General features: G+C 34.6%; 1 pseudogene; it reads left to right on the top strand.

Annotated features, from left to right (window-relative positions):
- The first annotated feature begins 14981 nt into the window (after positions 1-14981).
- LOC101704634 (RNA-binding protein RO60 pseudogene) lies at positions 14982-16575 on the top strand (annotated as a pseudogene).
- The last annotated feature ends 6978 nt before the right edge of the window (positions 16576-23553 follow it).

Consider the following 23553-nt stretch of genomic DNA (forward strand, 5'->3'; position numbering starts at 1 on the left):
TAAGCATTTGATGACAGACACATAGTATTATTATTTTTATGCACATCTAAGAGTTACTTCCTAATACAATCCTGAATTAAAACACTTAGTATGTCTAACATTTATTTAGGTATTGTAAGGTAACTAATCCTTTTTATCTATTTCTAAAAAAATTTTCTTTAGGTATACATAAAAGTAAAATATATGAAATGTCATGATATTCATCTATAATAATGTTTTAAAAAATGAAAAAGAAATTGATCTTGCATCAGCTCTTGGCCCAACAGGGAAGCTTGTATATCAAACATCATTTTTAGAATAAATTTTCTGGGGTAATTCTTTGTATTTGGTATACAAAATGTTTTTTTAAAGCAGTGTATGATAGAGTTGATTACTTTTCTCTTGCTTATGTTATAGCCTTCATCTAGTTCATGTTGTTTACATTGTTTCCCAGTTGTCTTGATAAGAGTTCTGAGAGTTTCCTTATTGCTTCAACCACATATGTATATCAAGTTTTGCTATCTATAAGGTGGGTATTGACATTAATGATATGTGAGTTCTGCTGGTTTAGAAATAAATTATCATCAGTATTTCCAAGTCATTCTCAAAGAAATAGTACCTTGTTTTTACTATCACACAAAATAATAAAAGTATATTTGCATTTCCTAAACACATGTTAATTTCTGCAAGTTGCTTTAAATTTCATACTTGGGAGCTATATTAGCAAATATTTTCATGTGTTCATGGTTCTAGTCAAAACAACAGAGATTTCTTAAGTATCTGACACTGACAGCGTAAATATAAATAGAGTTCTAGCTAATGAATATGCTCATAGTTCTCTGTTTCAATTAGTAGGCTGGTAAAAATACATGTCACATTTACACATAAAATTATTCATAAGCAAGAAATCTCAAAATTTTTAATGAAAAGCAAAGGGAAAATAGCATGTTGCCATTATAAAAGAATTATAGTCAAGTTTTTTATAAGCTTAAAGTATTCCATTAACTAAGGTTTGCTTTAGTAATCATGTATTTCAAACCAGATTGTATATATTTTTAGGGTAATGTGAATTATGCTAGAGGATATGTAATTGCCATAGGACAAGGAGCATATCTTTCTGAAGCATAATTTTTATTTATCTTAACTGGATACATTTCATATATACATGAATATGTACATGTATAAATATATTAAATAACAGAATATAAATGTGCTTGTATATTTTTTCAAGATAAAACAGTGCTTTCCAAATAAATTTTAGGTAACTTAAGTATATCTCAGTGTCATAATTTTTAAATTAAAGAAAATTTTTAGTAAATATTAGAAGTAATGAATTCTCCTACTCTTATGTCTAGTGTCATGTAGAATCAGATAAGATTTTGACATTCTATGCAGCTAATTTCCAAGAGGACATGGTGTCTTTGATTTTGCTTTTATTTTTCATTCTTAAATCAATTATTAGGTAATATGTTATTTAACTTTATATCTCCTCCAGTATTTAGCTCATATTTTTATTTGGTAAATAAACATTGGTAGAAAATATTTATTGATTACAAATTAATGTGTTTACCAATAACCTTCAACTTGTGCTTTTGCAAATAAAGATCTGTTTGTAGATACATCTTCTCTAGTGCAGGCTAATTTCTGACCACAGTGCTTTTCATACTGACATTGGTCTCCTAGCACTGCACTGACTCTGCAAAATGCTCCATGATAATTTTCATAATATACTGTGTTCATGATAAAACTAAAAGGCCAGATGTTCCAAGGAAGGTTGAAAGAGGTTTTAAATCTGGTCTAGTTCTTATAATTTTTGCATATTTTATTTTTCACTATGTCTTTCTATATCCATCATATTATTAATAAGAGATACAGAACCATCCTTTGCACCCTAATTTATTTCACAACTATCTATAAGCAAGTTTTGAAAGAATTTAATTGCAAACTCCTCATACAACTAAACGAAACATAGCAAGCCATATTCAGTCTGAAAATGTAGGAGAGAAACAATCAAATTATTTTTCAAATTTTTGGTGTGTGTTTCTGATATATAATAAGTACTGTACATACATCTCAGAGAATTTATACATATGTGCACTACATCTTGATTATTTTTACTCTTCTTTATCCCCCCTCTCCCCCCTTTACCAGATCTTCTTGCCATCTCCACAAAGTTTACCCTCCTCTTTCCTACCACCTCTCTTTTATTTTTCTCTTAAATTATTTATATTTGTGGTTTCTTATATAAGAGAAACCATGAAATATTTATCCCTCTGAATCTGATTTATTTCACTTAGCATTATAGTCTCAAGATCCACCCATTTTTCATAGAAATGACTCAAATTTGTCCTTCTTTATGATTGAGTAATACCATTGAGTATGTATGTGTGTATATACCACATTTTAGTTATCCATTCATCCGTCGATGGGCATATAGGTTAGGCCACTTCAATGATTTAGCTATTGTCAGTTGTGCTGATATAAACATGGGTAAGTTTTTAATGGATTATATGTCTTTTCCCAATAAAGAGAAATAACCTCTTGAAAAATAAAATAATGTGTCTCTGAGAGTATGAGAGTACTGGAATATAGTTATTTAGTGGAAATGCATCATCAAAATGCCAATTATAGGCAGATAAAAAACATAGGCCTCAGTTTTCAAACAAGAAGAAGAATTTTGAAAATATAGGAAAAATATTATTTAAAAAAGGCAAAGTTTGGAAATACAATTATTTCAAATTCATATCTCTACCTTAAAAATGTCATTTAGCTGTCTCAAAGGCAGTGGTAGGATTTGAATATTTGTGTTCCCCCAAACTTCCTATGTTGAAATATAATCACCAAAGTAATGAGGAGGTAGAGCTTTGGGGGAGTGATTAGGTCTTGATTGTCAAACCCCATAAATGGGATTAATGGCCTTAGAAAATGGACCTCAAAGATCCACCATGCCCCTTCTATTATGTGATGACATAGTTGGAAGGAGGAATCTATGAATCAAGGAGAGGATCTTCACAATAGACATTTGATCTTGTATTTCTCAGACTCAAAATGGTGAGAAATACGTTTATTGTTAATAACCTACTCAATTTATGGTATTTTGTTAAAGCAGGCTGAATGGACTAAGACAGAAAATTTGTGCTGAGATGTGGAGGTTCTGTAACAAACACCTAAACAATGGGAAAGTGTTTTTGGAAGTGAGCAATGAGCAGAACCTGGAAGAGTTGAGTGCATGCTAGAAAAAGCTTATATTGCCATAAATGGACTGTTAAAACTGATTCTGGTGAAGGTTCAGAAGTTGAGAAGAGCTGTGAAAAAAGCTTTGATCTTTCAAGAGAACACCTGAGTAATCCTGAATAAAATAATTTTTCCAGAGAACACCTGAGTAATCCTGAATACAATGTTGGGAGAAATATGGATAGCAAAAGCCATTCTGATGAAGTCTCAGATCAAAATAAGGAATATATTACTATAAACTGGAGGAAAACCAATCCTTGTTATAAAGGGGCAATGAACTTGTCTGAATTGTGTTCATGCCCTAGTGTTTTGTGGATTCTAGAACTGAAGTGAAATTGAATGATTGGATACACAATCTGTGAGGTGTTGAAAATGTAGCTTGGTTTCTCTTCACTGTTTATACTAAAATACAAGAAAAGAGAAATTACTTAAAGACAGAATTGTTAATCAAAACGGAAACAGAACTCAAAATATTGAAAAACTGTGGAATTACAATATTGGAAATAACTTTCAGGAGAGAACAAGGTCTGGGCCAGCAATCATTTCATAAGGACATTAATGTGGACTGGCCACCTCAACATAAGCCAGTTGCTATTAATCAAGAAAATGGACAAATGACCTTAAAGATCATCAAGGTTACCCCTCCTATCACAGGGCAAGAGAGCAAGGTCTTGATCAGACTGTGGTGCAGTATTCCTCAGCTGCACCAGGGGTGGGTCCAGTGAACCCAAGTGCTGGCTTTTGGAGAGTAGAAATGACAAACCTTGGCAGTGTTCACATAGTGACATTTGTGCCAGTGTATAAACTGTCTTTGCAGATATGGCTACCTCCATCTAGATTTCAATGAACAAAGTACCTGGAGCCTCTAGCATAGGGCCATACCAAAGAGTATCAGTAGGACAGGTTCCCTAGAATCCCTACTAGAGCAACACTTAATGTAGCCACCAGGGCAGGTTCAACCAAAGCTTTGGAAGAATCCAGACCCCTTTGTGTCTGCAGGATGGGACAGAGTCAGTGAATATTATTTTCTCATACCTTAAGATGTAATCTAGTTTGCTTGTTGAGTCTCTGACTTATTTGCAACTCATTTCTCCTTTCTTTCCTAATTCTCTCCTTTAGAATAAGAATATCTTTCCTATACCTGTCCTACCAGTTAGTTTAGAAACATACATAACATATTTGATTTCAGAATTCACAGTTGGATAACAATGTCTCAGAATGAATTGTACCTTAAGTCTGACCCATATCAAATTTAGATGGCATTTAGGTAAGACTTTGGATTTAGACACAAATGTTCACACTGTAATAAATTAAGATTTTACATAGTATTGGAATGGGGTGAATGTATTTTGGAGAGTCTGGTGTTTTTTTTAACCTCAATGAATGGTTTTAAAAGAAAGAAGCACAGGAAACAACTCTCTCTTCCCACATATCCAGATGCTTTTGATTTTAACTTTTAAGTATCTCTAAAATGTGTGCATTTTTCATCACTATTTCTACCACAATGCCTTAAACTTTCTAACATATATTATTTCCTGTCAGGATTACAAAAATAGTCACATAAATATTTTCTCAGCATCTATTCTCGGAAATCCTATACCATTAATCTCTATTCAGAAACCAGCACAACGTTTTTAAAATTTAAATCTAATTATGTTACACATAAATATTTTACACTTTAAATCCTTCAGGAGCCTTAGAATAGAGTAAAATCCTCCAAAATTCTACATGGTCTGGTCCTTGTCTTCCTCTCTAATTTATGTCAACCAGATTCAGGCCAGGTTTTTGTGCCTCAGTCAGGTCGACCTTTCCTTTCCATCAAGCCTTAGAATGTGCTTTTATACTTTGGAATATTCTTAAATCCACACCCTCATTCCCCTTTCACACAGTTAACTTCTGCTCATCTTTCATATAATCACAACTGTAACTTCCTGATGAAATCCTCCCTGAGCTCCCAGAGTAAATCAATCATCCTGCTTTGCAGTCTCATTGATAATACCTCCAAAGAGCAGGGGGTTTTTTTGGACAGAGTAACTGTTACAGTTTATGACATACAAAATCATTAGCTTCTGTTGTTAAATACCATATCTGGATCTTGTTTTATTTTTCATATTCATTTGTTTTGCTTATACTTTATTATAATAATTTCTCTGTTTCCCATTTTAAACAAAATTTATTGGGATATAAAATGGAATTAAATTTGCCTATTTTAAAGGTACAGTTCAAATTTTAACAAATAATATCCATGTAATTATTAGCAACATTAAAATATAGAAAGTTCCTATCACTCTATAAGCATCACTTGCATTCTTCCCCCACACTTTCAGCCAAAGGCGATCACTTATATGTCTTCCATCATTACAGATTGGAATTAGATAATTATACATAAAATATAGAGAACTATAGAATTTATAAAATTATATACAAGTTATAAGTTTATAAGTTTATAGGTAGTATATCTGTATAATTATAAACTTTTACATAAACAACTATATGTATCTATCATCTCTCTATATTATATATATATGTATATATATATGTATATATATATGTGTATGATTTTAGTCTACCCTCGGTCTCTGGGCATGGATTCCTTACAATAAAACAATCATGTATGTCACAGCATTTACATTTGGTGTAGTAGTTAAGAACAGATACAGCAATAATCAACAGAAATATACTAAACACTTAAAGAAGTTATATAGGGCAGGGGTAGACTTACATTCTTATGAAAAGTATTTGTACCTCCAAGAGGAGGTTGAGGGAAGGAATCTTGGTTCTTTTGTCAATTTTTGTCATGATTTAATCTGTCTAACCACTGTCCAAGATATTACTGGTCAAGTTACTTATTGTAATCTATGCCTTGTAGTTGTTTCCAATTCCAAACTAAGGTCTGTAAGACTCACAAGGAGCTGCTGAGGCAACAAATTACATAAGGCTTCCTGAAGCATTGCTAGATTTTCTATCAGTAAGGTAAACTGTTTGAAAAACCCATTTTAGGTGATTGTTTAAAAATTGTTGAAAAGCCTAGAAAGAGCTTTTGTCTGCGTTTACAGAAATTACTTCCAGGACATCTCAACACCAATCATCTATAAGTAGTCAGCTTTCCCATTCCTGCACACAATATCTGACATTGGCAATTTAAAAAAAAAAAAAAGAGGTTTAATTTGTCTCATGGTTGAAAGGATTTAGTTCATGGTCAACTGACTTCAATACAGAAACATAGCAAAAGGTCATGGTAGAGGGAAGCTGCTCAGATCATGGAAACTAGGGAGCACAGAGAGAAAGGATGAGCCAGGGATGAGACTGCACTCATCCAGGTCATACCCTCAGGAACTTTCTTCTTCCGTCCAGGCCCCATCTTTTAACAGCACATTAGACATGAACTTATCAATAGATTAATCCACTGAAGAATCAAAATCCCCATCTCTGAATACATGAGATGTTTTGCAGACATTTAGATCTAAAACATAACACCATTCAAGTATATTTCTTTTTTTTTCTTTTTTTTTTTTTTGGTACTGGGAATCGAACTCAGGACCTTGTGCTTGTGAGGCAGGCGCCAGAACCACTGAGCTAAATCCCTGGCCCTCAAGTATATTTCTATTCTGCTGAAATCACAAAGGGAAAAGAATGAAAAGGCAGCCTGGAATTTTCCAATTGATTCTGAAATATTGAATTTAGTCACAGCATCTACTGAACTTCCGCAGGTCCTAGAAGTGACATACACATTGCTACGGTTTGGACAAGTGTTGAAGGTTTGCTCTCCAGCCCATGCCCTGTTGGGAGGTGGTGGACCTTTAAGAGGTTGGGACAACTTGGAGGAAGTTAAGTCATTGGGGGAATGCCCTTGAAGAAGATATTGGGACTTCACTCCTTCCTCTCTCTTCAATTCCTACTGGCTATATGTGAACTGTATTCTACACTACATTCTCTTGCCATGATTTACTGCTTTACTACAGATGCAAAGGCAACAGAGCCAAACAACCATGGACCAAATCCTCTGAAACCACGAGGCAAACAAATACTTCTCCTTTTGTGTTAGGGATTTAGAAAACTGTTATGTAAGTTGACTTATGTCATACATTTTATTACAATAACAGAAATCTAACCCACCTGTCCAAGAGCCATGCAATTGGAGATAATCTTTACTTCTCTGATGCTCAGTTTCTTCATCTATAAATTGGGGATAATAACACCAGCTAATAGGATTAAAAAGATACAATACATGCAACATTGCATAATTAAATTTTATAAACTTGTTTCAATTCCTGAATTCTGAGTAAGGCATTTTTAAAATTCAATTTTATTCTCTTATCAATGTGACATATCAAACTTTGGAAATTTAACCCACCTGGGCTTACATATCAGATATGTTACGTACTAGCTTTGAGGTATTAAGCAAGTTTCTTAACATCTGTAAGCCCTAGTTGCCCTCTCTGTAAAAAGGTGATAATAGTATGTGCATGTATAGTCTTCTGTACAAGTCTTTATAGATCAAAACAACATAATAACTATCAATGTATAAAGTGACTATTTGAATATACATAAATATTTTGCTTTAGACTGTAAGAATCATAGGCAAATATATTTTAACTTAGTGTTACTAGACAAAGACCCAGAAATCTATAAGAATTTGGATGCAATGTATAAAAAGGTACCTAGTATTCAGTTTAACAAACCAGCAAATGTCCTAGAAGTGATAAGGTTTAAAACTGATTTTTTTCCACAAGCCATCCTTAAGATATACAAAATTCTGGTACAAAAATTCAGACAAGAAAACATTTAAGAGAATTGATCTGAATTAGAAAACCCTGCAAACAAAAATCAGGACCCCAAATCAAGACTGCATTCAAGAGACATCTTTTATAAGTTCTATCATCTAATAAATGTTATTAGTTCTATTACCCAAATCAATATCATATTTAAACTATTTTATAAATAGCCTAAATGAAGTAGGTGGCAAGGACTTGGACCATATGTGAGTTTCTAATAGGTTTATGCTGAATGACAAATTAAAGATGAAATAATAAATACAATACATTTGTAACTTACCTTAAAAAAATTCTGAGAGCTATGTTTTCATTAGTTTTTCTAATCTTATTTTTTTCCTTAAAAATAAATTTTGTAACATTTTAAATTTTCTCTAGTCAGACCCAGCTTTTAAAATTTTGCTAGTGCAGTATTTCAACACTGCACTTCCCATATTCTTAAACTGCTACTCCCTTTGCCTATAACTTAGTTAGCTATGCCTGAGATATTGAGAACAGAATAAAAGAACATAAAATTCATCTGTCTCTCTTTCTTCAAATAACGTGTTTGACTTACATCTCATGTATGAAATTTATTATTAATAACTCACTAGTCTTTGATATGTTCTCAAAATATTCTGGAGTTACTAATGAATGACTTTGGCACTATTAGTTTTATAACACTTAAGATAGCATCATTACATATTCCTCTTTGAAATTTTTTTAATTAAATTCTTTTATTGGTACATTGTAGGTATACAACACAATTACATTTCTCATTGGGAATTGTACCTTTACATAATGCATTTTGGTTCTTATTTTTTTCCCAATTCCTAAACCTCCCTTCACCCCCTCCACCCTTCCCTATTTACAAAGACTTTATTTCCATTTTTTCCATTTCTCATCATTTTTCCTTTCCCTTCTTTCCTTTCCCCTGCCCCTCCCACTACCCCTACTTCTTTGGACCTTTTCTTCCTATTTTGCATTATCGATTATTCATTCTAATCATTGGTACATTTTAGGTATACAATATAATGACATTCATCATTGAAATTTGCACAGTTACATAGTCTCTCTTGCTTCTTATTTTTCACCTTTGCCCAGCCCTCCCTTCAACCCCTCCAGTCCTCCCTATTTACAAAGATTTTCTTCCTATTTTTCCATTTTCTCATATTAATCCCATTCCCTTCTATCCTTTCCCCTAGCCCTCCCACTTCCTTCCCCTTTGCCCCTTTTCTTTCTATTTCACATTAACTATTACACATTTTAGTCCTTATTTACACTTTCAGTTTCTCACACCAGAGAAACTATTCGGTATTTACACATGTGTGTCCTATTTATCTCACTTAAGAGTATCACCTCAATGTACAGCCACTTAGCTATAAATGTCTCTAATTTCTCATTTTTTATGGCTGAGTAGTACTCCATTTTATAAAAAAAAACACATTTTCTCGATCCAGTCTCCAGTTGATGGGCATTTGGGCTGTTTCCAAGTTTTAGCTGGCACAAACTGTGCTGCTACGAACATGGGTGCACATATATCACTGTGGTATGATTCTTTTAACTCCTTGGGGAAGACCTTCAGCAGTGGAATAGTGGGGTTAAATGGGACTTCCAGTCCTAGTTCTTTGAGATATCTCCATATTGATTTCCACAGTGCTTGCACCATTCTGCACTCCCACCAGCAGTGGAGCAGGGTTCCTCTTTCCCCACAGCCCCACCAGCATTTGTTATTGGTTGATTTCATGACAGCAGCCATTCTTTCTGGAGTGAAGTGGAATCTCAGCATTGTTTTCATTTGCAGCTCTCGAATGACCAGTGATGTTGAACATTTTTTCATGTATTTATTTACTATTTCTACTTCTTTGTCTGAGAAATGTCTGTTCACTTCAGATGCCCATTTTTGGATTGGGTCTTTAAATTTGGGAGGTCTGATCTTTTTAAGTTCTTTATAGATTCGAGATAGTAGACCTTTGTCTGAGGAAGAGCAGGTGAAGATTTTTTCCCACACTGTTGGCTGTCTCTTCACACTGCTGGTGGTTTCTCTTGCTGTGCAGAAGCCTTTTAATAAGAAGAGATCCCACTTGTTGATTGTTTGTGCAAGTTCACAGGCAACTGAGGTTTTGTTCATAAAATCTTTTCCTACACTGATATCTTTAAGGGTTCTACCTAACCTCTGTTCCAACTGGTTCAGAGTTTCTATTTTAATATTTAGATCTTTAATCCATTTTGATTTTAGTTTAGTGCATGGTGCAAGATATAGGTCTAGTTTTAATCTTTGGCAAGTTGAAACCCAATTTTTCCAGCACCATTTATTAAAGAGGCTATCTTTCCTCCAGTGAGGGTGTTTGGCTCCTTTATCGAAGATGAGATGGCTGAGTGTGTCTGCTGTTGTTTCTGCATCTTTGAATCTGCTCCACTGGTCTTCAGGTCTCTTTCTCTGCCAGTACCCTGCTGTTTTTATAACAGTAGCTTTGTAGTATAGTTGCAGGTTGGGGACTGTTATACCCCCTGCCATGTCTCTGTTACCTAGAATTGCTTTTAATATTCTGGGTCTCTTCTTGTTCCAAATGAATTTTTGGATTGTTTTCTCAAGGTCCATGAAGTATGCTGCTGAGATCCCAACTGGAATTGCATTAAATCTATATAGCAGTTTTGGAAGTATGGCCATTTTCAATATATTAATCCTTCCTACCCAGGAGCAGGGGATGTCTGTCCATTTTCTGATATCATCTTCAAACTCTCATTTCAGAGTGCCATAGTTTTCACAGAAGAGGTCTTTGATTTCTTTCGTTAGGTTGATTCCTAGGTATTTCAGTTTTGTGGATGCTATTGTGAAAAGAATTATTTGCCCTATTTCTCTCTCAGAGAGTCTGTCATTCGTGTAGAGGAAAGCTATTGATTTTTGTGTGTTGACCTTGTAACTAGCTACTTGACTGAATTTGGTTCTTAAGTCTAGAAGACTTTTGGTGGAATTCTTGGGGTCTTTATAGAGTATCATGTCATATGCAAATAATGACAATTTGACTTCTTCATTTCCTATCTTTATTCCTTTTATTTCTTTCTCTTGTCTAAGTGCTGTGGCTAATGTTTCCAGAACTATATTGAACAAGAGTGGTGATTGTGGACATCCTTGTCTTGTTCCTGATTTTAGTGGGAAGGATTTCAGTTTTTGACCATTTAGTATGATATTGGCTGTTGGTTTTACATAGATGGCTTTTATCAGTTTGAGGTAGAGACCATCGATTCCAATTTTTTGCAGGGTTTTTGTCATAAATGCATGTTGGATTTTGTCAAATGCTTTTTTCTGTGACTATGGAGATAATCATATGGTTTTTGTCCTTGGCTCTACTGATATACTGTATTACATTGATTGATTTTTGTATATTGAACCATCCCTGCATCCCTGGGATGAATCCCACTTGATCAGGGTGTATGATCTTCTTGATGATCTTCTGCATTCTGTTTGCCATAATCTTATTATGGATTTTTGCATCTATGTTCATTAATGAGATTGGTCTATAGTTCTCTTTTTCAGTTGGGTCTTTCTCTCCTTTGGGGATCAAGGTGATGCTTGCTTCCAGGAATGAATTGGGGAGTATTTCTTCCCTTTCAATTTCATTGAAGTGTTTAAACAGTAGTTGCACTAGTTCCTCTTAAATGTCTTGTAGAATTCAGCAGTGAAGCTATCAGGCCCCGGGCTTTTCTTAGTTGATAAGTTTTTAATTACATTTTCAATTTCATTGGTTGATAGGGTTGTTCAGAATTTTTAGGTCTTCTTCATTCAACTTTGGTAATTCATATGTATCTAGGAATCTGTCCACTTCTTCTGTGTTTTCCATCTAATTGGCGTATAGGTTCTGGAAGTAGGTATTGATGAACCTCTGGATTTCTGCTGGATCTGTTGTAATTTCACCCCTTTAATTACTAATTGCATGGATTTGGGCCTTTTCTTTCCTTTTTCTGACAAGGTTGGCTAAGGTTTTGTCAATATTGTTGATTCTTTGAAGAAACAACTGTTGGATTCATTGATTTTTTTCTATTGTTCTCTTAGTCTCCATTGCACTGATTTCTCCTCTGATCTTCATAATTTCCTCCCTTGTATGAGCTTTGGGGTTGTCCTGCTCTTCTTTTTCTAGAAGCTTGAGGTGCAGCATCAGGTTGCTTAATTGGGCTCGTTCTGTTTTCCTAATATGCATATTCACTGCTATGAATCTCCCTCATAAGACTGCTTTCACTGTGCCCCATAGATTCTGATATGTTGTATTGTCATTGTCATTTAATTGAAGGAACTGTCTGATTTCTTCTTTAATTTCCTCTGTGACCCATTGGTTATTCAGAAGTGTGTTTTTCAATTTCCACATGTTTATGAAATTTTTTGAGTTTCTTTTGCTATGGATCTCCAATTTCAGCCCACTATGGTCTGATAATACACAGGGGACAACTTCAATTACTTTGCACTTACTTAAACATGTTCTATTTGTAAGTATGTGGTCTCTTTTGGAGAATGACCCATGTGCAGCTGAGAAGAATGTGTATTCTGATTTTGTGGGATGGAAGACTCTGTAAATATCTGTTAAGTTCATTTGTTCAAGAGTTCCATTGAGTTCTAGTATTTCATTACTTATTTTTTGTCTAGTTGATCTATCTATTAGTGACATTGGGCAATTGAGGTCCCCCACTACAATTGTATTAGTGCATATATGACTTTTCATGTCTGTTAGTATTTGTTTTATATAGTTGGGTGCACTAGTGTTTGGTGCATAGATATTTTTGATTGTCATCTCTTCCTCTTGGATTGTTCCCTTTATATGGTTGTAGTGTCCTTCTTCATCTCTCTTAATCAGTGTTGGTTTGAAATCAACTTGATCTGCAAAGAGGATGGCTACTCCTGCTTTTTCGGGGGTTCCTGTCACATGGAGTATTGTTTTCCACCCTTTAACTTTCAGTCTATGAGTTTCCTTTTGAATTAAGTGTGTTTCTTGTATGCAGCATATTGTTGGATTTTGCTTCTTGACCCATTCTGCCAGTCTATTTCTTTTGATTGGTGAATTGAGACCATTAACGTTGATGGTTATAACTGAAACGTATTGACTTGTCATTGCCATGACTTTTTCTTTCTGTTGGGTTCTCCCCCTTTGCATTTAATTTCTTGTCATGCCAGATGGGTTCATTCTGCTTTGCTTCCTGGGGTTGTGATCCTCAATGTCTGTTCCTAGGATATTGTGTAAAATTCTTTGGAGTGCTGGTTTGGTATTCACGAAGTTGCTAAGGTGCTCTTTGTTGTAAAAATATCTTAATTCTCCATCAATTTTGAATGATAGTTTTTCAGGGTACATCAACCTGGGTTGGAGGCTGTTTTCTTTTAGGGCTTGGAATATGTCACTCCAAGATCTTCTTGCCTTGATGGTTTGTGTTGAGAAGTCTGCTGTGATTCTGATGGGCTTTCCTTCATATGTGATTTGTTTCTTTTCTCTTACTGTTTGTAGAACTTTGTTCTTCTGTTGTGTTTCTGGAATCTTAACATTTATATGCCTATGTGTAGATTTTTTTTTGATCAAGGCTATTTGTAGTCCTATATGCCTCACTTATCTGTATGTCAAGCTCTATTCCCCTGCTTGGGAAGTTTTCTGCCATTATTTCTCTGAAGAGATGTTTTATGTCATCTCCACTCTCTCCTGTTTCTTCATTGAGCCCAATCAGTCTTATGTTATTGTTCTTTGCATCGTCTAGCAGCTGCTGGATTGATTTCTCATGTTCCCTTATAATTTTGAAGCAATTTTTCTTTTCCTGGTCATTAATTGCAATCTTATCTTCTATATCTGAAATTCTGTCCTCACATTGCGTCATTCTGCTGTGTAGACTTTCAGTGGAGTTTTTCTTTTCCTGGAAATCTATTTGAATCTGTTTTATGGATTCCATTTGTTTCTTATGTTGGGACTCCATCATGTTTCTCAGCTCCTCTCTACATTTATTAATCATGTCTTGCACTAGGGGCACAATTTCTCCTATTATCTGAGAAATTATTTGTGATTTCATTTTTTCCAGATCCTGTTTTGTTGCCAGTTCAGTGGGTCCAGGTGGTTGAGTATTAGAGTGTTCCATCTCATTTCCCTTTGGGGTTGCTGTAGGTGAGCTGGAAGTCTGGTTTTGACACTCATTTACGTTTTTTCTCATTTCGACAGGGCGGGGGGGCTCTGTTGGTGCCTGCACAGATTACCTCCTCTGAGCTGGGAGAGGTGGAACAGGGGCCAGGAGCAGCAGTAGAAATGGTGGCCCAAAAACCCTTTCCTGTGGGCTGGGAGCAGCGCGAGGGATAGTGGCCGAGAAGCCCCTTCCTCTGGACCAGGAGCAGTGGGATGGCAGCTCAGAAGCCCCTACCTCTTGGCTGGGAGCGGTGGGAGGGATGGTGGCCTGGAAGCCCCATCCTCTGGGCCAGGAGTGACGGGACAGAATGTAGCCCAAAAGCCCTTTCCTCTGGGCTGGGAGCAGCGGGAATCAGTGCCGTGCTCTGGTGGTCTGGTGTCCTCTGCGTCTTTGTAGTGTGGAACCAGGTGGCTGCCTGTCTGCAGCAGGCCGATTTGGCGTGTTCTGCTTGACTCGGGACCTTATTCGCGTGTGCCCAGACCTGCCTGCCTGCAAGGGACTGATTTGGCTTGTTCCGCGCAACTCCTCTTTGAAATTTTGTATGTGCATTCTAAAATGAAGTCTCATTTATGCCTAAATAACATGAAGTGTCATATTATTGTTTCAATTTTCCATTTCTGGAAGATATTTTGTTTAGATATATTCAAATTTCTCTCTGAGCCTTGACATTTTATGACCATTTTATCAGTAAGACTTCTTAGTTCAGAAACAGAAACTGTGGAAGGCCCAGCGACTGTGGAGCTGCAGTTGTCCCTGCCTGTCAGACCACTGCCTCTTGTCGTTTCACAGTCCTGCACAGGGATTCTCCTGGCACCACTGCAGGTCCGAAGGTTTGGCTACTAGGCAAAGATTTTCTAAAAGACAAGAAAAATGGACAAATCTGTAAACCAAATACAGCTGCCAAATGAAAAGAAAATAGCCAATTCTGAATGTGGATATGTATGACAAGTCACTGACATGAAGGGACTACACCAGTTCTTACATTTTGGTTCTGAAGGTGGTACTTACATCAAAGAACAGAAGCTGGGCCTTGAAAATGCTGAAGCTTTAATTAGATTGATTGAAGATGGCAGAGGCTATAAAGTGATACAGAAATAAAGTCATTTACTCAAGAAGGCATAACTGCAAAGCAAGAGCTTTTGTTCTGACATAAACATAAAACAAGCAGCATTTAAAGCTGTTTCTGAAGTTTGTTGAATTCCTACATGTCTCTTTACTTTTATCCAGTCTAAGAAAGATCTGAAGGAAAGCATGAAATGTGGTATGTGGGGCAGTGCTCTCCGGAAGTCTGTTACAGACTGGTACAGTGAAAAAGGTGGCATGGTCCTTGCTCTAGCAATTACAAAATATAAACAAAGAAATGGCTGGTATCACAAAGATCTGTTAAGACTGTCACATCTTAAACCTTCTAGTGAAGGGCTTGCTATTTTGATCAAATATATTACAAAGGGCTGAAATAAGTCCATGAATTGTATAAAGAAAAAGTACTTTCTGTGGAAACTGAAAAATTACTAAAATATATGAAGACTGTAGAAAAAGTAAAGCGCCCAAAAGATGAACTGGAAATCATTCATCTAATAGAAGAATATAGATTAGTTAGGGAGCATCTTCTTACAAATCGCTTAAAAGTCTAAAGAGGTGCAGAGGGCTTTATTAAAAAAAAAAAATGCTTCACTGCATTACTAAGAGATCCAGGGAAAATGACTACTAATTCAGTACTTGAACCAGGAAATTCAGAAGTATTTTTAGTATGTGAAAAACTATATGATGAAAAACTGTTACAAAAGGCTCATATACATCCATTTCATGTCCTGATTGCATTAGAAACTTACAGAATAGGCCACGGACTCAGAGAAAAACTGAAGTGGTGCCCTAATGAAGAAATCTTGAAAGCATTGGATGCTGCCTTTTATAAAACATTTAAGACAGGTGAGCCAACTGGAAAGCATTTCTTGCAGGCTGTCCATGTCAGTGCTTTGATGAACCAAAGAGTTTTGCGTAGTATTCTTAATGCTAGCACAGTTACTGCAGGAATGTGCATGGTCGTCAAACGAAAAGAAAAAAGATTCTTATGCAGTTGCTTTTTCAGGTGAAATGGTACCATCTCCTGTGACTAAAGATATGATCTTACAACAGGTTTTAATGGCTATGAATCTGATCCCAGCCAGTGGAACTAATTGCTCTTTTCCAATGTTCTAATGATCTAGGCTCAAATGATGAACACAGCTGATGATGTCTTCACTCTATTCATTGATAAGGAGACCTTTGCAGGAAATGTCCATCCTTCTGTTGCTCTGAGAGAGTATAGAAGGAAAATGGATATTCCAGCTAAATTGATTGTTTATGGAATGACATCAAATGTTTTACTATTGCAGGCCCAGATGATAGAGGCATGTTGGATATGTGTGGTTCTAATTCTGGAGCTCTGAATGTGATTTGAAATTTCACATTAGATGTGATTTAACTATAAACAGCAGCATGATCTAGAAGAGGTCAGTTGCCATCAGTGATCTCACTAAAATTATACAATTCCCTCCCACCTAGTCTCAATCCAGTAAAAAAATGATGGTACAGCATGTAGATAATGGAAGTGACTTTATGAAAAAAGATGGAAAAGAGAGAAGGAAAAATAAGATGAGCCCAAAGTTCTGTCCATTAATCTAGCTTTTGGGAAATAACTTCAAGGTACTGTAGCTTCCTCTATCTTCATAGAGAACTTCGTTTTAGTACACTAAAATAGTTTGCTCTGGTCAATAATATACTTGTACTTAAAAGAGGGGGGGGGATTCAAAAGTCTGAGTAGTTCCTTATGTTACTTGTTGGAAAAATATTTAGTGCTTTTTAAAAATGTTTTCATTGGAAAAGGACAACTTTGATAATATCCGAATACTCTGAAATGCACTAGACCATGTAACTGTAATGGAATATGAAACTCATCTATATACTTTTGTACCAAGGGGATAAAAAAACTAAGATATTTGATTAAATTATAAATGAGTTTTTTAAATTCCTTTCAGAGTTTTCTAAGATCACTTAAATAATGGCTTTCTTACTCAATGAAAAATATTTGTGATTTTTAAAATTTGTACTTGTAGAACCTGTTACCACTAAACAGAAGCATAATGGAAACTCCTAAGAGGAAGCTCTAAAATTTGTGTTGGCTGAGGAGTTCTAGTTGGTTTGCTTTGTTTTGTTTTATTGGCATGAGTAAGGGTGTTACTTGACAGTGATTTCCGCTGAATAACAACATAGCTTTGTGGAGTCAAACATTTTTTAATATTCATAAGTGAAAGTAACAGAAAATATTTCAAGAATTTAAATCCCTCAATTTCAACTATAACCAGATTAGCCTGTTTCTTGCTCCTAAAATAAGAATTGTTTTAATTAAATTAGTTTTTAGTCAAATTGTAATCATATCACTGGTCTCCTGTGACTTTGTCCATTCATTTTATGGCAAAAAATTCACTTTTGACATAGTAAAGAAATAATAAAGCAAGCTGGGCCCTTCAGGTTTGAAAAGTAGTTCTTAAATATCATATTACCAACTAACCAATCTCTTTAGGAGATTACTTTTATTCTTTGTATATTAAACTTCTTTTCTATTACACTAAATCCATTATTTTCTTGATCAAGAATTGTGTTTTCATCCAGAGGTTTAACATTAAAGCAATTTGTTGAAATGTCAGTATCTTTTCTCATAATTTTATAATTGTTGTCAAAGGTAGCTTACATGTTAAACTTCCATTTTTATGCATTGTTTTAAAAGTATTAATTAAAAGTATACTAAGGGCTTATAAATCCCTTCTCACTGTTACATGAAAAGTTAAATACTAACAAATGTAAACTATAGTGTTGTATATGCATGGGGTTAGAGATTTTGTGGGGAAGGGGATCTTTAGTAGTGTCAGGATGTGTGTACCTATTTTCTACTTTTTCATGGTAGATGTTGGTATTGGTAATAAGAAAATGTTCTTTTCAAATGTCTTTGACATATTAATTCTAGCTCTGATATGTAGCCATCCCCTCAAAGCAATGGGCAGCAGTTTTTAAATGTTATTTAACTGAGATTTTTTTGGTCATTAAAGTTAGTAACCACTTCCCACTCTGAATATGCACTCTCTCTGATATTATTCTGGTTTTTACCCTCTGTCAAGCATAGACTTTAACATCTTGGCTTTGGTTGTTGTTGTTCTGGGAGATTAAATCTAGGGAGAACTGGGATATATCCCCATTTTCAGTCTTCTGGGTTTTTTTTGGGGGGGGTGTTCTTTGGTTTTAATTTTGAGAGTGTCTCACTAAATTGCCCAGTCTGGCTTCTAACTTTAGATCCTCCAGCCTTAACTACTTTTGATATGTTAAAATATTATATTCAGATTTAAAGAACCTACAAATTATGTAAGAGCTCTCAAATTGTTTAAACCCAAGATATGAAACTTTAAAATACAACCTGATCTTTTTTATTCCTAATAAAAATGTTAAATAGAATATAAAAGTTTATTTCTTCAGTTACTTAATATTTACATGGTGCTTTTAGACATATAGAGTAAGTCTAGGAGCTAATATTAAATAAATCATTAAGAACAGATGTGATTTTTGAAGTATTTAAGTATGTCTAATAGAATGGATTAGGGTAAGATTTAAGACAGAAAGAAAAAGAAAAGAAAAGACCCCACCACAATAAGTAATTTTATTTTTAAAACAGGGAAATTAAGAGCTTGAAGGAAACCTTAGAAACTTAAAAACTAATATTTTAATTTTTGTTAGAGAACTGAGTAACACTATGGTTTTGGAGCAGTATGAGCTAGAAATGGTTTCTTCATTCCAGTTTTCATTTCCCCACAATATGAGAACATATTGACTCAGATGAGTAGGAAATAGAATTAGTCAAAATTTTTATTTTACTTAGATAGTAAGAAGAAAACTTATACATTATTGCATTCTCAATAGAAAAATAGCTTGTAAACATGTATAATTTTTAAATTCATGGTAATTCTCAAGCACAATTAATATTGTTTAATAACCTATGTTTCTATATAACAGTCCAATAGAAGAAGATAAAGCAATGATTTTACCTCATTTTGAATAAAATATAAGTGATAAATAAGTTTTATTTTCTCATTTACTTTTAGGATTACTATTACATTAATATTTTGGGAAATAATTGCTTTTGAAAACAATCAAAATAATTGAAAAAACAATCATAAGAAAAATAAAATTTATTTCCTAGATAATACCTATATAAATATTTCCAGGATATAGGTGTAACTAATAAAACAAAAAATCTAATAATATTACCCTTTCTTATTAGTTGAAATGTTTTAGAAATTCCATTTATTAAAAATCATTATATTATTTAATTAGCTAACTAATTTATAAAATGTTAAGTGAAGCAGTGTGCTAACAAATAGTATGTAGCATTACCCCTTTCGAATCTCTTTTGTTTTCTCTTAACTTGCTGTATGATTGTACACAATCAATTTAACATATGTAATTCAATTTTACAATCTTCAAAAAGTAATAAACCTAATACTTGGATCAGAAAAAAAAATGAAACAGAATATGCCTGAATGATTTAAGCCAAAAGGAAATTTGTAGAGAAGTAATGAATAATTCACAGAATCATCAAAAAATACTGGCATAATAAGCTTAGAAATTAAGTCAAAATTCAGGTAGAATAATAGGCAAAAACTACCACAGAACTGGTATACTCAGGATACCACTGTATCTGCCACTGAGGAGCTAAGCTTGAACTGATGCTAGTACTGCTCTTAATCTCCTTGTGGAAAGAGGTTGTTGTCACTGTTGCCATCAGCATTTACTTTACCAGTTTCATTTGCTTTGTGACACTAGTTCCAGATTCTAAATTCCAGTAAGATACATCTGGTTAGCTGAACGTGTCTCCCACCAAGTTTCCTAACATGATTGTATTAGTCAGGGTTCTCCAGAGAGACAGAGCCAGTAAGAGATGAATCAGTAGGGTTTTCTAGAGAGATAGCAGGAAAGGAGGGAGAGAGAGAGAAGGGGAGAAAGGGAGAGAGGGAAGGAGGGAAGGAAAGAGAGAGAGAGAAAGAGATTTTAGAGAAATTGGTTTATGTAATGTGTAATTATGGAGACTGATAAGTACAACAACTGGCTATCTACAAGCTGGAGGCCCTAGGATGCCAAAAGTATATTGGCATAATCCAAATTTGAAATCTTCCAATCCAAGAAAACCAATAGTATAGTTCTTAGTCTGAGAACAATGGCCTGACAATGTTGAGGTGGCGCATGGTTACTGGAAAAGTCCTGACTCACTCCTTCCCTCCCTGCCTCCCTCCCTCCTAGCTAATTAGATGGTTTCCACCCAGAGTGATACACTGATGGAGAATCTTCTCCACTCAGTCCACTGACTCACTCCAAAGACATCCTCACAGACACACCTAAAAGCAATGCTTTACTATTTCTCTATTACTTAATCCAGGCTACCTAAAATTCATAATCAGATGGAGAGTTTCTCCAATATAAAATATGCTGGGGAGCTAAAAAAAATGCCCAATATTGTGATTATCCTGTGAGTAAATGTAAATATGTTTTCTCATGCCATTCTGAAGGTTGATGGAACAAACACAATCGCTAAGACATGAAAATATTAAAGCATTAAAGAGATCTTTTTTAAATTAGTAAAATAAGAAAAGGCAAAATCAATTTGTGTACCTTTTTCCAAGGTAAAAAACTTTTATGGAGAATAATATGTTCTACCTCATCATTTCTAATTTGAATGTAATAGAATCAGAACAACCATTTGACAAGTGTACAAAAAGGTAAAAACTATATCTCTAGATTCTTGTTTGAAGTGACATACAACTCCTGAACCATTGTCAGGAGTTCATTATTAAGATTTCACGAGAATAACATCAATTCATCCATTCAGTTATAGGATTCCAGTCAATAATAGGTTCACAGACATAGAATTTGATGTATACTTCCCACCTCCATCTCATTCAGTAAATGAAGAAACTGACATTGTGCTTGAATACTTGTTATAATACCAAGGAAAACTGAAAGGCAAACAAGACCATAGAAGCAGAAATAAAGTGTAGCAATTTTACAAATAAGACAAAGGGTAGTGACACCTGTGACATGATGGATCGGTGGTTGATGAAGGCTTGTAATTATTTAATATGGTGAATCCAACATTTTAACTCCTTAAAATATATTTTCTTTGATGTTTTAAAACTTATTTTCTTACATAACTACTAACTTAATTCCAGAGATTTAAGACTAATTTATCTTTTTTTTTTTTTTTGGTACCGGGGATCAAACTCAGGACCTTGCGTCTGCGAGGCAGGCAGCAGAACAATTGAGCTAAATCCCTGGCCTTGATTTAAGACTAATTTAACTTATAATAATTTGAATTAAAAATTTCTGAATGAGAAATTCTTTTTTTTTGGTACTGGGGATTGAACTCAAGACCTTGCGCTTGCGAGGCAGGCATGGTGCCACTGAGCTAAGTCCTAAACTATTTTGAAACATGCCAAAGCATTCTGTTCTTAGTTAAATTTTCCCATAAGAGAAATTTTCTTACCAGAGTCTAAACTATTGGGTTTTATCACAGCCAAATGGCCTGGTCTAGCCTTTATGGGGTAGAAGGGAAGTATCTAATTTCAGTTGTCCTCTAAACTTATACACGCATAAAGCTCTCTATAGTCACTGTGTCTTACCTAAGAGGAAGTGATTAGAACCAAGAATGACTTGCAATAGTGACAATCCAGAGACACAAGCTCACTAAAACATTGAGACTTAATCATAAGAGAATTGAAAATTTCCACACCCACACATATTATCACTACATTACTAAAGACCTATATGTAGCAGTTCCTTTTACCTGTATATATTTGTGCACCTTTCAACCAAAAGCATTTATGAAGTACATGAGAAGGCAGAAACCATAGTTTGAAGAAACAGAACAAACAAGAATTAGACTCAGATATGGCAGGGATGTTATAATTATTAAACTGGGAATTTGAAGCAACTGATTAACATGCTACATGTGCTAATGGATAAACCACACAGCATGCAAGATTGTAAGCTTAGAGAAAGAAATTCTGTGTGAGATTCAAAAATAAATGTAATAGATCAAAAACACTGTAACATAAATGAAGGACTGTTATTTTGTTTTTTATTAGAACATGTTTGTAGTGCATAATGCTTGCATTCCTTCTGTGGCATGGTATTGATACATGTACATAGCACATCTTAATTCTTTTTATTTATTTTTTATTTATTTTTTTTTTTTTGGTACCAGGGATTGAACTGAGGTCCTTGTGCTTGCCCAGCAGGCGGCGAAACCACTGAGCTAAATCCCAGGCCCATCTTAATTCTTTTTAAAATCTCTTTTTCTTTCACTACCTTCCCCTCCTTTTTTCTCCCTCCATCATTTGATCCCCTTCCCATTTGAGAAAGATTCATCTTCCTCCTTCCTATTATGTACTATTTTGCTTTTTATTCATAATCTGGGTTTCTCATTTGAGAGAAACCATGTGATAGTTAAGCTTGTGTGACAGATTCATTTCACTTAACATTATTATCTCAAAGTGCATCAATTTTCATACAAATCACTCAAGTCTCTTTACTGCAGAGTAGTACTCCATTGTGTGTAAATACCATATTTTCTTTATCCATTCATCTGTTGATGGACATATAGGCTGCTTCCAGATTTAGCTTTATGAATTGTGCTGCTATAAATATGGGTGTGCATGTATCACAGTTATATGATGTCTTTAACTCTTTTGGGAAGATACTTAGAAGAGGAGTAGCTGAGTCAAATGGAATTTCTAGGGTCAGTTTTTTGAGAAAGCTCCATAATGATTTCCATAGTGGTTTTACTAGTTTACATTCTCACCAACAATGAAGAAGTGTTCCTTTTCCTCCCATCAACATTTTTTTATGTTTTGATTTCTTGATGATGGCCATTCCTTCTTGTGTAAGATGGAATCTATGTGTTGTTTTAATTTACATTCTCTAATGGCCAGCGATATTAAGCATTTCTCTTGTGTTTATTGGCCACTTGTATTTCTTCTGTGAAGTATATTCATTTCACTTGCTCATTTTTTTATTGAGTCCTTTATTTTGGATGGTCTAATTTTTTGAGTTCTTTACATATCGTAGATATTAGTTCTCTGTCTGAGAAATAACTAGAAAAAATTTCCCATTCTGTAGGTTGTCTTTTCACTCTGATGGTTATTTCTTTTGTTGTGCAGAAGCATTTTAATTTGATGTGATACCATTTTTGTGTCTTGGTACTGTTTCCTGTACAATCAGGGTTCTGTTCAGAAAGTCCTTGCCCACACCTATGACTTCAAGAATTTTGCCTATTTAATCCTCCAGCATGTTAAATATTCCTGTATTAACATTTAGTTATTTGATCCATTTTTATTTTAGTTTAGTACATGGTGAGATACAT

The sequence above is a fragment of the Heterocephalus glaber genome, unplaced genomic scaffold (genome assembly GCF_053883595.1).
Source record: "Heterocephalus glaber isolate CG9 unplaced genomic scaffold, H.glaber_assembly_v1.0 deba00001732, whole genome shotgun sequence".
Lineage (NCBI taxonomy): Eukaryota > Metazoa > Chordata > Mammalia > Rodentia > Bathyergidae > Heterocephalus > Heterocephalus glaber.